Raw genomic sequence first — 14,044 nt, forward strand, 5'->3', positions numbered from 1 at the left:
AGACCAAAAATATAATATGAGTCATCTTTCCCAATTTAACGTCTGTTACAACTCATTTTCGTATTTGAAGAACACGAATTCAAACAACTCCCATTTAGATGGACGATTAAAAGAACCATAACTCAGTGTAGACTTTCGTTCCAAGCACAAGGTCCATCTATGAGTTGCGAATCCAGAATCACTTTCGCATTTGGGAGATGAGTGCGAACCTGATTCCTTGACCTTTCACTCCGAATAAGTCGACCACAGACCCGATGCGAATCACCCGTAACACCGAATCCAAGAAATTACCAACCCCCGAATCACCCTTCGTTCATTCCAAGCACAAACATAAAACCCAAGTTCGTTCCGAGTCCACCGATTATACCCCCAAAGCGAACGTTCACAGGAAGAACTTTCAAGGTAATTTTGACTTTTCTAATGTGCCTTTGACTTTTAATTGCGAATAAGCACAAAACTACCCAGATTACACTCCCGATTGTAGTCACGATTCTGATTTCATTCATTCACATGTAACTCATCATTCTTTTGATTATGACTTACAAGTTTGACTTGGAAATTGCATACATGGCATCAAGATAATTCTGGATGTATTTTCCATTTGCAAAGAATGATTATGTACAAGTTCCGATAGATTCCAACTATTCTGATCAATACCACACATGATTCAAGATCCAATTTTTGTTCCAACGAAGTGATTTTGCTGTTCCGATTTCAACATTAAGCCTTTTGATCTGATTCTTGAGTTTCAGTTTTGACCATCCATAACAGTCAACGCCAAACAACACAATCAATTTTCTCAACTCAATTTCCAAGCTAAACAGATTGATTATGGAACATGATAGATTAACTTAGTTCAAGCAGATAATCAAAGAACAAAATGAAAATCGATTTTGAGAATATATTTTTCAGAAATCTCAACTCAAGAACAAAACCATTAGCGGATTAAACGAAAATCAAGAATTGTGAAATCCAAAAAAAATGCTTAATCATCATGAAGTTAAACCCACAAATCTGTCACACCCCAAAACCAGGAACGGCGGAAACGTTTAGGGGTGGAGGACGTCATGTACAGTATCACAACGGTGTAATATAATAAACAAGCAACAACATCATCCATTGCATTATAAGTAAAGTTTTAATACATGTGTGTTCTTTCATTGTAGTAAGACACCAAAATTTACAATCAAAATAAAAGACGAGACTTGTCTGCTCCGTCTTCTCAAAACCTGGCCATCGTACCTGTCTACTGTTGACCTGAGAATACAAATTATTTTGAAAGAGAGTATCAGCTTTAAAGCTGGTGAATTCATAAGTAATTAAGTGTCATTGTCTTGCTTATGAAAATCTGTTATGAAGGCCATGTAAACCTTTAAATGAAAATGTTGATGTAAGTATGAAAAGCCCTAGAAAATCCCTTATTTTCTATCAGTTGGAGATGTAGTCTTCTACCAAGACCCGAATGTTTTGTTATGACTATGTAGTCTTCTACCAAGACCCGAATGTTTTGTTATGACTATGTAGTCTTCTACCAAGACCCGAATGTTTTGTAAGTAAAATGATAGTTTTTCCTTTCTATTGACTAGTACTAAAAGTGCTTAGTCTAACTCATCGTTTATGTGAATATATCACAAAATAAAGTAAAGTAGGAAAAATATAATCATACAAGTGTTATCCTTGGGTGACCAGGATTAACACGACATCACCAAAGCGAATGATAGACCCTATGGACATCCGACGAGTGTCCCCTCATCCTCTGTAGCGGCAGCAGGGTGGAGGGAGGGTTAGTCCCGATATCGATCTCTTAATATAGATCGTTAACCTAATGATCCTCCGAAGATTCACATCTCATCCAATGTTGCAACAGTTGGACAGAGGGATGGTTAGTCCCGTCACTGACTACTAAATAAGTAACAACCTTAGACATCCGTAGACATTCATCAACCATTGGTGCTAATCAGTGGGGTTCGGAATGGTAAGTCCCGCCGAGATATCCCATTGAACCGGGATAGGAAAGATAATTTACACAGTAAGTACTAATAAATCATCCTTATAGTTCTAAGTACAAGTATCCAGGTAAGTAAATACATGATAATGCACCTATGTAGAAGTGTTCCTGTATGGTATTAACGTAAGTGTGTTCATGTAATAGGTAAGTATATGTAAACATATTCATGTATCATGTAATCCTAAGTAAGTGTACTCATGTATCAGGTAAGGTATTGTATAGACTCATGAATGAACTGACTCTTGTGTGATTCCTTGTAATAGGAATAATGTTTTGTTTCTTCTAACTATCCTATGATAATTAACTGGAAAGTAAGTGGTTGTTCAAGTAGATTTATGCACCCTCGATACACCAAGGTGTGGGAAACTGAACGAAGGATGAAAACTATAATCTCTAACATATAAATGAACATATGTGCATAAGTATAGTTTGATTCAAGAAGGTAAAATAATGGTTTTGCAAGATATCTAGGAGTTTTGAACAATAATTAAGAAAGACTTGATGACATTTTAATAAACATTTCAAAACTAATACTTTTGTTATCAAGGTATTTTAAGATAGAAAACCACTTCATGTGTCACCTTTTGAAATATGTGAAATCTACTGAGTGAAAACATAGTTATAAAATACATAAGATTGATTTAATAACATATTGTTTTCTACTTATATTCCCCCCCCCCATTAAAGCATTTAAAATCATTTAAAACATTGATTAAGGGTATGAACTCACCTGTAGATGGTGATTGGGATGAACTGAACGGTATAGGATTGCTAGGTGTCAAGCGAGGACTTGTACACACACTACGATCCTAATGAACATATAATCACACATATATGCACTCAATTAGTCTTAAGTTACTAATTGATAAAGCTAAGACATCCTAGACATAATAAACACTTTATATAAGTGTTTTAAGCCCTAAGGATTGCATCTAAGCTATTGTGGGACAAGGTACTTGTGTTTAGGGTACCAAAGGACCCCATATATGAGTTTAATCCTCATATACTAACACACATGGAGTTTACGGTTGTAAACTCTTGAGTTTACGGCCGTAAACTCCCAACCATGGGGGTATTGTGTGTTTTGAAGTCCCAAATGATTCCTAGAATTACTCCAACTTGGTGGTTAACTCCTTGGAAGGGTTTAAGGCCTAGAAACACTCCCTAGAGAAGTTTACGGCCCCAAGGCCATTTCCTTTGGAGTTTACGGCCGTAAACTCCCTTGGAATGGTGTTTTTGTTGTTTTCAAGTCTCTTGCATATGAAGGATAGGTTCTAAACATTTGTTTAAAGCAAATGAGGACACTAGGCACACTTTGGTGCCCTTGCTTGGTGTTTACGGCCTAGGAGCATTACCAGGGCCGTAAACTCACTTCAAGAGGTGATTTTGATGTGTTTTTGTCCTTCAATTAAGTGGGAACAATTCCTAGTAAATGTCCAATGCTTTAGGTGCCTTAAAAGCACCATTTGGAGCTTGAATTTGGAGTTTACGGCCTAAGAAACTCTTGGGCCGTGAACTCCCAAACTTGGGTGGATTTTGCTTGATTTCATGTCCCTAACACACTTATAAATGAGTCTAAGGCAGTAGCATAACACAAGGGTCGGTCTAGGCTTAGTTTCGGGAGTTTACCGCCCAAGAACACCTTGGGGAGTAAACTCCTAAATCTAGTGATTTAGCCTTCTAAATCATGTTATTAACACATATAAAGCTTTCTAACACTACTAGAAAGAGGTACTCACGATTTGGGATAAAAACCCGAAGATCCGTGAGAGAGAAAATGGCTTTTCTTTAGTTGGAAATGCGAATAATGAATGAATTTGGTTCAGAATTCTATTTATAGTCCTGAGATATTTTTGGCAGAAAATATTTTTATTCCTTAAATGATCTCTAATATAAAAGAGTGTTGGAATAATAGTGTTGCACAAAACCCTAGTGCACCCACTCTCCTGATATTTCCTAAAGTGTAAACCCTGAATTACTCAAACTTACGCGAAAAAGTCTGAAAATTAACTGTGACTGCTATAACTTCTATTGAAGTGATATAGTTTGTACAGAATGGAAATTTCGGGTTGTCACATCATCCCCCCGTTAGAAGGAATTTAGTCCCGAAATTAGAATTTAAGCAAATAAGAAATTACAAATAACTAAGCGAAAAGGTGAGGGTATTTTAGTTTCATCTGATCCTCACGTTCCCAAGTGAATTCCGGTCCACGCTTTGCGTTCCAGCGCACCTTCACTATTGGGATACGGCTCTGCTTTGTTTGCTTGACCTCTCGGTCCATGATCTCTACTGGTTCCTCCACGAAGTTGAGACTCTCGTTGATCTCGATCTTGTCGAGTGGAATAACAAGAGTCTCGTCAGATAGGCACTTTTTCAAGTTTGACATGTGGAAGGTGGGATGTACGTTACTGAGTTCTTGCGGTAGATTGAGCTTGTAAGCTACAGGGCCGATTCTCGCGAGAATCTTGAAAGGCCCTATGTATCTTGGATTGAGCTTCCCACGCTTCCTAAAGCGTATCAAGCCCTTCCAGGGTGAGACCTTCAGTAGGACTCGGTCGCCCACCTGGAACTCCAATGGTTTCCTACGCTTGTCAGCGTAGCTTTTCTGTCGGTCTCTAGAGGCTTTCAATCATTCACGAATTTGAACGATCTTCTCTGTCGTTTCTCGAATGATCTCCAGACCCGCGAGAGTGCTTTCGGGAACTCGTCCCTTAGCTAACTGGGTATCACCCACTTCAGCCCAGCACAGAGGGGATCTGCACTTTCGGCTAAAGAGGGCCTCGAATGGAGCTGCCTTTATGCTCGTATGATAACTGTTGTTGTAGGAAAATTCAACAAGGGGTAAATGAGTATCCCAAGCTTTTCCAAAGTCAATCACACAGGCACGCAACATATCTTATAAGGTTTGGATAGTCCTCTCACTTTGCCCGTCGGTCTATGGATGGTAGGCTGTACTCATGTCCAGCCTAGTTCCTAGGGAATTTTGTAATGACTGCCAGAACCTCGAAGTGAATCTACTATCTCGGTCCGAGATAATAGATAAAGGAACACCGTGCAGCCTTACAATCTCCCTAATGTAGGTTCTGTTAAGTTTCTCCATCTTGTTTGTTTCTTTGATCGGTAGGAAGTGTGTAGACTTAGTCAGTCTATCGACGATGACCCATATGGAATCAAGTCCACCCGTCATCTTGGGCAACTTGGTTATGAAGTCCATAGTGATCCGCTCCCACTTCCATTCTGGTATCTCCGGTTGTTGTAGAAGACCGGAGGGTTTCTGCTATTCGACCTTGACCTTTGCGCAAGTAAGGCATTTACTCACGAAGGTAGCAATATCTGCTTTCATGTTAGGCCACCAGTATAACTTTTTAAGATCCAGATACATCTTATCTGAACCCGGGTGGACGGAATAATGAGTGTTGTGAGCTTCCGTCATGACCAAGTCTCTGAATCCACCGTGTTTCGGTGTCCAGATCCGATCCATGAGGTATAAGGCTCCGCTACCCTTGACTTCTAAGTTCTTATCCATCCCTCTAAGGGACTCACCAGCCACGTTTTCAGGTTTCAAAGCGTCGAGCTGAGCCTCCTTTATTTGCATGGACAAGTGTGAATGGATAGTTTGAGTCAAAGATTTGACTCTACGACCAGTATATTCTTTCCGACTTAGGGCATCGGCTACTACATTGGCTTTACCCTGATGATAACGAATTTCACACTCATAATCACTGAGTAGCTCGACCCACTGTCGTTGTCTCATGTTGAGCTCCTTTTGGTTGAAAATGTGTTGCAGACTCTTATGGTCTGTAAAGATCGTGCTTTTTGTACCGTACAGGTAATGTTGCCAGATCTTCAGAGCAAACACAACTGCTCCTAGTTCCAGATCGTGGGTTGTGTAGTTAACCTCATGTGCTTCAGCTGTCTCGAGGCATAGGCTATGACTTTACCTCGCTGCATCAGAACACATCCGAGCCCTTGGTTTGATGCGTCGCAATAGACCACGAAATCTTCTATCCCTTCGGGGAGGGACAATATTGGTGCGGTGCACAAGGCTCGCTTGAGCGTTTGGAACGCTCTTTCTTGTTTCTCTTCCCAGTCAAAGGCCACGCCCTTTTGGGTAAGTGTTGTAAGAGGTTTTTCTATGCGGGAGAAGTTCTGAATGAACCTGTGATAGTAGCCAGCTAGACCTAGAAATTGACGAATTTCAGTAGGTGTCTTTGGTGCTGACCAGTTCTCGATGGACTTAATTTTGGAAGGGTGCACGTGTATACCTTCTTTGCTAACAACATGGCCCAAAAATTCGACTCGCCGAATCCAAAATTCGCACTTGGAGAACTTCGCGTAGAGCTTCTCCGATCGCAATGTTTCTAAGATTTTACGGAGATGTTGACTATGCTCCTCCTTACTTCGAGAGTAGATGAGTATGTCCTCAATGAAGACGATGACGAACTGATCCAAGTAAGGACGACACACCCTATTCATCAGATCCATGAATACTGCGGGCGCGTTAGTTAATCCGAACGACATCACTACAAACTCGTAGTGCCCATAACGAGTTCGGAAGGCTGTCTTGGGAACATCCTCCTCTAACACTCGTAGTTGGTGATATCTGGATCGTAGATCTATCTTCGAGAAGTAATTGTCTCCTTGAAGTTGATCAAACAAATCGTCAATACGGGGTAAGGGATAACGATTTTTAATGGTAAGTTTGTTGAGTTCTCTATAGTCGATGCACATGCGAAACGATCCATCTTTCTTCTTGACGAACAAGACCGGTGCTCCCCATGGTGACAAGCTTGGTCTAATGAATCCCTTCTTGAGAAGTTCGTTAAGTTGACTGGAAAGTTCCTGCATTTCAGCCGGTGCCAGACGATAAGGAGATTTGGCTACGGGGTAGCCCCTGGCACTAAGTCGATTCTAAACTCGACTTGGCGTTGCGGTGGTAAACCGGGAAGTTCTTCTGGGAATATGTCGGGGAAGTCGCGTACTTCTGGGATGTTCTGAATGTTTTTCGTTTCTTGACTGGTATCGACGACGTGTGCTAGGAATGCATGATATTCCTTTCGCAAGCATTTCTAGGCTTGAATGCACGAAATGATGCGAAGGCTCGTACTAGGTTTGTCGCCGTAGATAATTAAGGTTTCGTTGTTAGGAAGGTTAAGACGAACTGCTTTTTCAAAGCACATGATGTCGGCGCGAAGAAGACTCAACCAATCCATACCGATGATAACGTCGAAACATTTAATTGGGACTGGCATGAGATCTATCTTGAAAGTATGGCTATCTAAAGTTAAGGTACAACCTACGTATATGTAGTTAGTACTCTCCATTTTCCCATTAGCCATTTCTACCGTGAATGGATTATCTAAAACAAAGGGTTTTTGTTTAAGTAGGTGTGCAAATTTGTGACTTACAAAACTTTTCTCGGCTCCACTATCGAAAAGTATGCAAGCATATGAGTTATCAAAGAGAAACGTACCAGTAACTATCGTAGGATCAGCTACTGCTTCCTCGTGGCCTAGGGCCATAACTCTTCCTACTCCGCCAGCCATTCCTGCTTTAGGGCAGTTCATCTTGTAGTGGCCCACTTCGCCACAACCGTAGCAAGCTTGGCCTATACCGGCGCTAGGAACCTGGGCGGCTTGAGCTGTTGGAGTCTTGTAGAAATGGACTGTGTGTCCCTTCCTGTTGCAGTTAGAGCACTGCATCTCCTTGCAAGGTCCGTGGTGGTGGAAGTTGCACTTGGTGCACTTCGGGAGAGTTCCAGCATATGTTTTTGCTGGTAAGGGGTTCGCAAGGACTATGGGAGTAACTGTGGCAGCATTGATCGCCACAAGTTGTTGTTTCTTGGAGGATCCTTGCGAAGCCCCTCTTTTCCTCTTATTCCACCCCTTCCTGTTGTGGTCGGGGTTGGACTTTTGCGGTACTGGTATAGGGATTGATGGGTTTTGAGGTTTCCTGTGGTCTATGAGAGATTGTGCTAGCTCTTTGGCGCTATCGAAAGTAATAGGCCTGGAAGCGATCACACTTGACTGGATCTGGGGCGACAGTCCCCAGATATATCTCTCTATCTTTTTGCTCTGGAGAGCAACCATGTCAGGGCATAAGTTTTCCAGATCACAGAACCTATTTGTGTAGGTCGTGATGTCGGATCCAACCATTTGTAGACCCCAGAATTCCTGCTCGAGTTTTTGTATTTTGCCTTGAGGACAGTACTCTTTCATCAACATGTCCTTTAACTTTTCCCAGCTGATGGAATATGCCACAACCAAAGTCAGATAGTTAACATGGCTGTTCCACCACGTTAGTGCTCTGTCAGAGAAGGTACAAGCTGCGAACTTGACCTTGTTGCCTTCTTGGCATCCGCAGATCTCGAAGACAGATTCCATCTTCTCAATCCACTGTCTTAACACCATAACCCCACCAGTACCATTGAAGCTGCAGTGTTTGGCGTTTGTGAAGTCCTTGTAGGTGCATTCCCGAGGGTATCCATGGCTTTCACCGTGGTTCGAGGGAGGTGCACCTGTTCCTGATCCACTAGGGGCAGGAGCGTTGATTGCTGACATAGCAGCTGCAACTGCTGCTATGAAAGATGCCTGGAACATATTGGCATCGAAAGGATTTGTTGGTTGAAGAGGTTCAGGTGGTGGTGGAGGTGGTGGTATCGGTGCTTCGTTGTTTGGGTTACGTCTTGTACTTCTGCATGGCGGCATCTTTAACTATACGTTTAAAAGATGATGACATGGATAAGAATAAATGATTAATGAAGTGTCTCATGGACTAAATCCCCATAGCCCAACAACAGAAGGAATAGTATGACTAAATGAAGATGGCAGCATTTAGATAATGATTTCCATAAGATTAGATATCTGTCAATAATATTAGGATTACAGATGTAATAAGTTCGGGAAAAATGGCCTAGAAGTAGGCCTTACATCAACCAAGATGGAACGTTTTGACAGAACTAAGATTAGATCAAGACCTAACAGGTCTAAGATTTATACAGATATGAAATTAGACCAAAGTTTTATATAAACTAGGTTATATCCAAAAGATGAGTCGACGAGATTCTATCAGCGACGAGAACTGCTAGCATGGGTTCTCGTTCCCGACAGTAGACGTTCAATGTCTCTTATACGCCTGTCCGACCTTGCTTGCTGAGCTCGAAGTTCTCTAACTTCAGCTCGGGTTTCAGCAAGTTCCCTCAGATTTGCATTGCGGACCAGAGTCCTTTCATGAGCAGACTCTAGTTGGCGAATGTGGATAGTGTTAACACCAGAGTTGGCGTTAACTTCCAAGACTTGATTGATAGTCGCCTGAGCCATTATCGTGTTCTGAGAAATCCTACGCACCATGATTGGTAGGACTCTATCAGCAGAACCTCCTTCAGTGAGGTTGTAGAAACTTCGGTCTCCATTGTAGGGAATGGGCTGACCCTGTTCATGACTCCATGTATTCAAGTTAGTGGCCCACAGAGGTGTGGGTCCTTGAAACGCGGGACGGGGGTTCAGGTTTGGGTTTTGAGCAGCTGGGGGTAGGTTGTTGACTTCAGGCTCTGAGTCAGAACTATCGGAAAAACCCTCAGCATGGTGATCATCCAAAGGGATTGGGTGATCATCTTCTGGTTCTGCCTTTAGCCAACCAACATTGCCTTGGTTTGGGAAGTACGGGTCGCCATGGTGAAATCCAGCCATTTTAATCTACGCGAGAAAAGGGATATAAGAAATAGCTAAAATAGACGAACTAACTAAGATAATTACAGTAAGGCTAAATACCCCTATGGTATTTCTTTATGGTTGTGTTGGTAAGTTTTTAGACTTGTTGCCATATCACAACCATTGTTGGGCATATGCTAATCACTCCTCGGACCAGCATAGTTGATCAGGCTATGCCATTCCCAAGACTGACCATATATCCCCATGCTTACTTGTGATATTCAATAATCGTAATTCCTTTGTTCTTGTCATTGTGACACTGATTTTAGTATGAATGCAGGAACGTATACTTTGTTAAATATTTTATTATTTAAAAGTATAACTCTTAGACAGAGTGTTTTAATCCCGATGTATTTATAGTTAGTATATCTTTTATGGGTTGATATACTTTATTCACTATAAACAATGCTCTGATACCAATCTGTCACACCCCAAAACCACGAACGACGGAAACGTTCAGGGGTGGAGGACGTCATGTACAGTATCACAACAGTGTAATATAATAAACAAGCAACAACATCATCCATTGCATTATAAGTAAAGTTTTAATACATGTGTGATCTTTCATTGTAGTAAGACACCAAAAATATACAATCAAAATAAAAGACGTGACTTGTCTGCTCCGTCTTCTCAAAAGCTGGCCATCGTACTTGTCTACTGTTGACCTGAGAATACAAGTTATTTTGAAAGAGAGTATCAGCTTTAAAGCTGGTGAATTCATAAGTAATTAAGTGTCATTGTCTTGCTTATGAAAATCTGTTATGAAGGCCATGTAAACCTTTAAATGAAAATGTTGATGTAAGTATGAAAAGCCCTAGAAAATCCCTTATTTTCTATCAGTTGGAGATGTAGTCTTCTACCAAGACCCGAATGTTTTGTTATGACTATGTAGTCTTCTACCAAGACCCGAATGTTTTGTTATGACTATGTAGTCTTCTACCAAGACCCGAATGTTTTGTAAGTAAAATGATAGTTTTTCCTTTCTATTGACTAGTACTAAAAGTGCTTAGTCTAACTCATCGTTTATGTGAATATATCACAAAATAAAGTAAAGTAGGAAAAATATAATCATACAAGTGTTATCCTTGGGTGACCAGGATTAACACGACATCACCAAAGCGAATGATAGACCCTATGGACATCCGACAAGTGTCCCCTCATCCTCTGTAGCGGCAGCAGGGTGGAGGGAGGGTTAGTCCCGATATCGATCTCTTAATATAGATCGTTAACCTAATGATCCTCCGAAGATTCACATCTCATCCACTGTTGCAACAGTTGGACAGAGGGATGGTTAGTCCCGTCACTGACTACTAAATAAGTAACAACCTTAGACATCCGTAGACGTTCATCAACCATTGGTGCTAATCAGTGGGGTTCGGAATGGTAAGTCCCGCTGAGATATCCCATTGAACCGGGATAGGAAAGATAATTTACACAGTAAGTACTAATAAATCATCCTTATAGTTCTAAGTACAAGTATCCAGGTAAGTAAATACATGATAATGCACCTATGTAGAAGTGTTCCTGTATGGTATTCACGTAAGTGTGTTCATGTAATAGGTAAGTATATGTAAACATATTCATGTATCATGTAATCCTAAGTAAGTGTACTCATGTATCAGGTAAGGTACTGTATAGACTCATGAATGAACTGACTCTTGTGTGATTCCTTGTAATAGGAATAATGTTTTGTTTCTTCTAACTATCCTATGATAATTAACTGGAAAGTAAGTGGTTGTTCAAGTAGATTTATGCACCCTCGATACACCAAGGTGTGGGAAACTGAACGAAGGATGAAAACTATAATCTCTAACATATAAATGAACATATGTGCATAAGTATAGTTTGATTCAAGAAGGTAAAATAATGGTTTTGCAAGATATCTAGGAGTTTTGAACAATAATTAAGAAAGACTTGATGTCATTTTAATAAACATTTCAAAACTAATACTTTTGTTATCAAGGTATTTTAAGATAGAAAACCACTTCATGTGTCACCTTTTGAAATATGTGAAATCTACTGAGTGAAAACATAGTTATAAAATACATAAGATTGATTTAATAACATATTGTTTTCTACTTGTATTCCCCCCCCCCCCATTAAAGCATTTCAAATCATTTAAAACATTGATTAAGGGGTATGAACTCACCTGTAGATGGTGATTGGGATGAACTGAACGATATAGGATTGCTAGGTGTCAAGCGAGGACTTGTACACACACTACGATCCTAATGAACATATAATCACACATATATGCACTCAATTAGTCTTAAGTTACTAATTGATAAAGCTAAGACATCCTAGACATAATAAACACTTTATATAAGTGTTTTAAGCCCTAAGGATTGCATCTAAGCTATTGTGGGACAAGGTACTTGTGTTTAGGGTCCCAAAGGACCCCATATATGAGTTTAATCCTCATATACTAACACACATGGAGTTTATGGTTGTAAACTCTTGAGTTTACGGCCGTAAACTCCCAACCATGGGGGTATTGCGTGTTTTGAAGTCCCCAATGATTCTTAGAATTATTCCAACTTGGTGGTTAAGTCCTTGGAAGGGTTTAAGGCCTAGAAACACTCCCTAGAGGAGTTTACGGACCCAAGGCCATTTCCTTTGGAGTTTACGGCCGTAAACTCCCTTGGAATGGTGTTTTTGTTGTTTTCATGTCTCTTGCATATGAAGGATAGGTTCTAAACATTTGTTTAAAGCAAATGAGGACCCTAGGCACACTTTGGTGCCCTTGCTTGGTGTTTACGGCCTAGGAGAATTACCAGGGCCGTAAACTCACTTCAAGAGGTGATTTTGATGTGTTTTTGTCCTTCAATTAAGTGGGAACAATTCCTAGTAAATGTCCAATGCTTTAGGTGCCTTAAAAGCACCATTTGGAGCTTGAATTTGGAGTTTACGGCCTAAGAAACTCTTGGGCCGTGAACTCCCAAACTTGGGTGAATTTTGCTTGATTTCATGTCCCTAACACACTTATAAATGAGTCTAAGGCAGTAGCATAACACAAGGGTCGATCTAGGCTTCGTTTCGGGAGTTTACCGCCCAAGAACACCTTGGGGAGTAAACTCCTAAATCTAGTGATTTAGCCTTCTAAATCATGTTATTAACACATATAAAGCTTTCTAACACTACTAGAAAGAGGTACTCACGATTTGGGATAAAAATCCGAAGATCCGTGAGAGAGAAAATGGCTTTTCTCTAGTTGGAAATGCGAATAATGAATGAATTTGGTTCAAAATTCTATTTATAGTCCTGGGATATTTTTGGCAGAAAATATTTTTATTCCTTAAATGATCTCTAATATAATAGAGTGTTGGAATAACAGTGTTGCACAAAACCCTAGTGCACCCACTCTCCTGATATTTCCTGAAGTGTAAACCCTGAATTACTCAAACTTACGCGAAAAAGTCTGAAAATTTACTGTGACTGCTATAACTTCTATTGAAGTGATATAGTTTGTACAGAATGGAAATTTCGGGTTGTCACAAAATCTAATAAGAATATTGACATTCGAGATTCGAATTTTGTGATTTCAAACACCGATGAACGATAGATGAACAATAAACAACAATTGAAACTATTGGGCATTGAAGAAATAGGATGAAAAGTAAAGAATAACTCTTTTGGCTAAATTGAAAGGGATTGATCCACAAAGCAATGTATTAATTTCGGACTAAACAGTTAATAGGATCCAAAAAAAATACGAATCAGATTGAGAAGAAAATACCCAAATGAACAGTTGATTGAACATAATTTTGATTCCAACATGCCAAACACTAAAAATCTTCAATAACTTGTGCAGAAAATCATCAAATCATGAACCGATACTTTGAAAATCAATAGATCTTCAAAGACCCGCTCTGATACCACTTGTTGGGATTAAAACCCTAATTTAGATTTGATGAACAAGATGCGGAAAATAAGAACAAACACAAATACGAAGATTATGTCGAATGATCACTCGATTTATTCAAATATGAGGAATAAATTACACTTTCAGCATAGACTAAAGAATCTAACACTACATAAGAAACCTCACGTGGCGGCTACATTTTGCCTCACTCTTAACCCTAATTATGAATAATACATGACTATTTATAGGGAAAAGATAAGTCTTGGGCTTTTAACCTAGAATTCATCAAAGGGGCCCATTGCCATCATCCAAGGAGTGCTTTGAAACCCTACAACATTAATCCAACAGCCTTGTTAGTTGGACTCTTAGGAACTTGGTGGCTGGACCAGGTACAAGACTGGCAGTCTCAACGGTTGCTGCAGATCTTTATATCAAGGTTTAGTAAAGGGTTACCGTGAATCAGA

Source organism: Lactuca serriola, chromosome 4, assembly GCF_051521515.1.
Source record: "Lactuca serriola cultivar US96UC23 chromosome 4, Lser_US96UC23_V15, whole genome shotgun sequence".
Taxonomy (NCBI): Eukaryota; Viridiplantae; Streptophyta; class Magnoliopsida; order Asterales; family Asteraceae; genus Lactuca; species Lactuca serriola.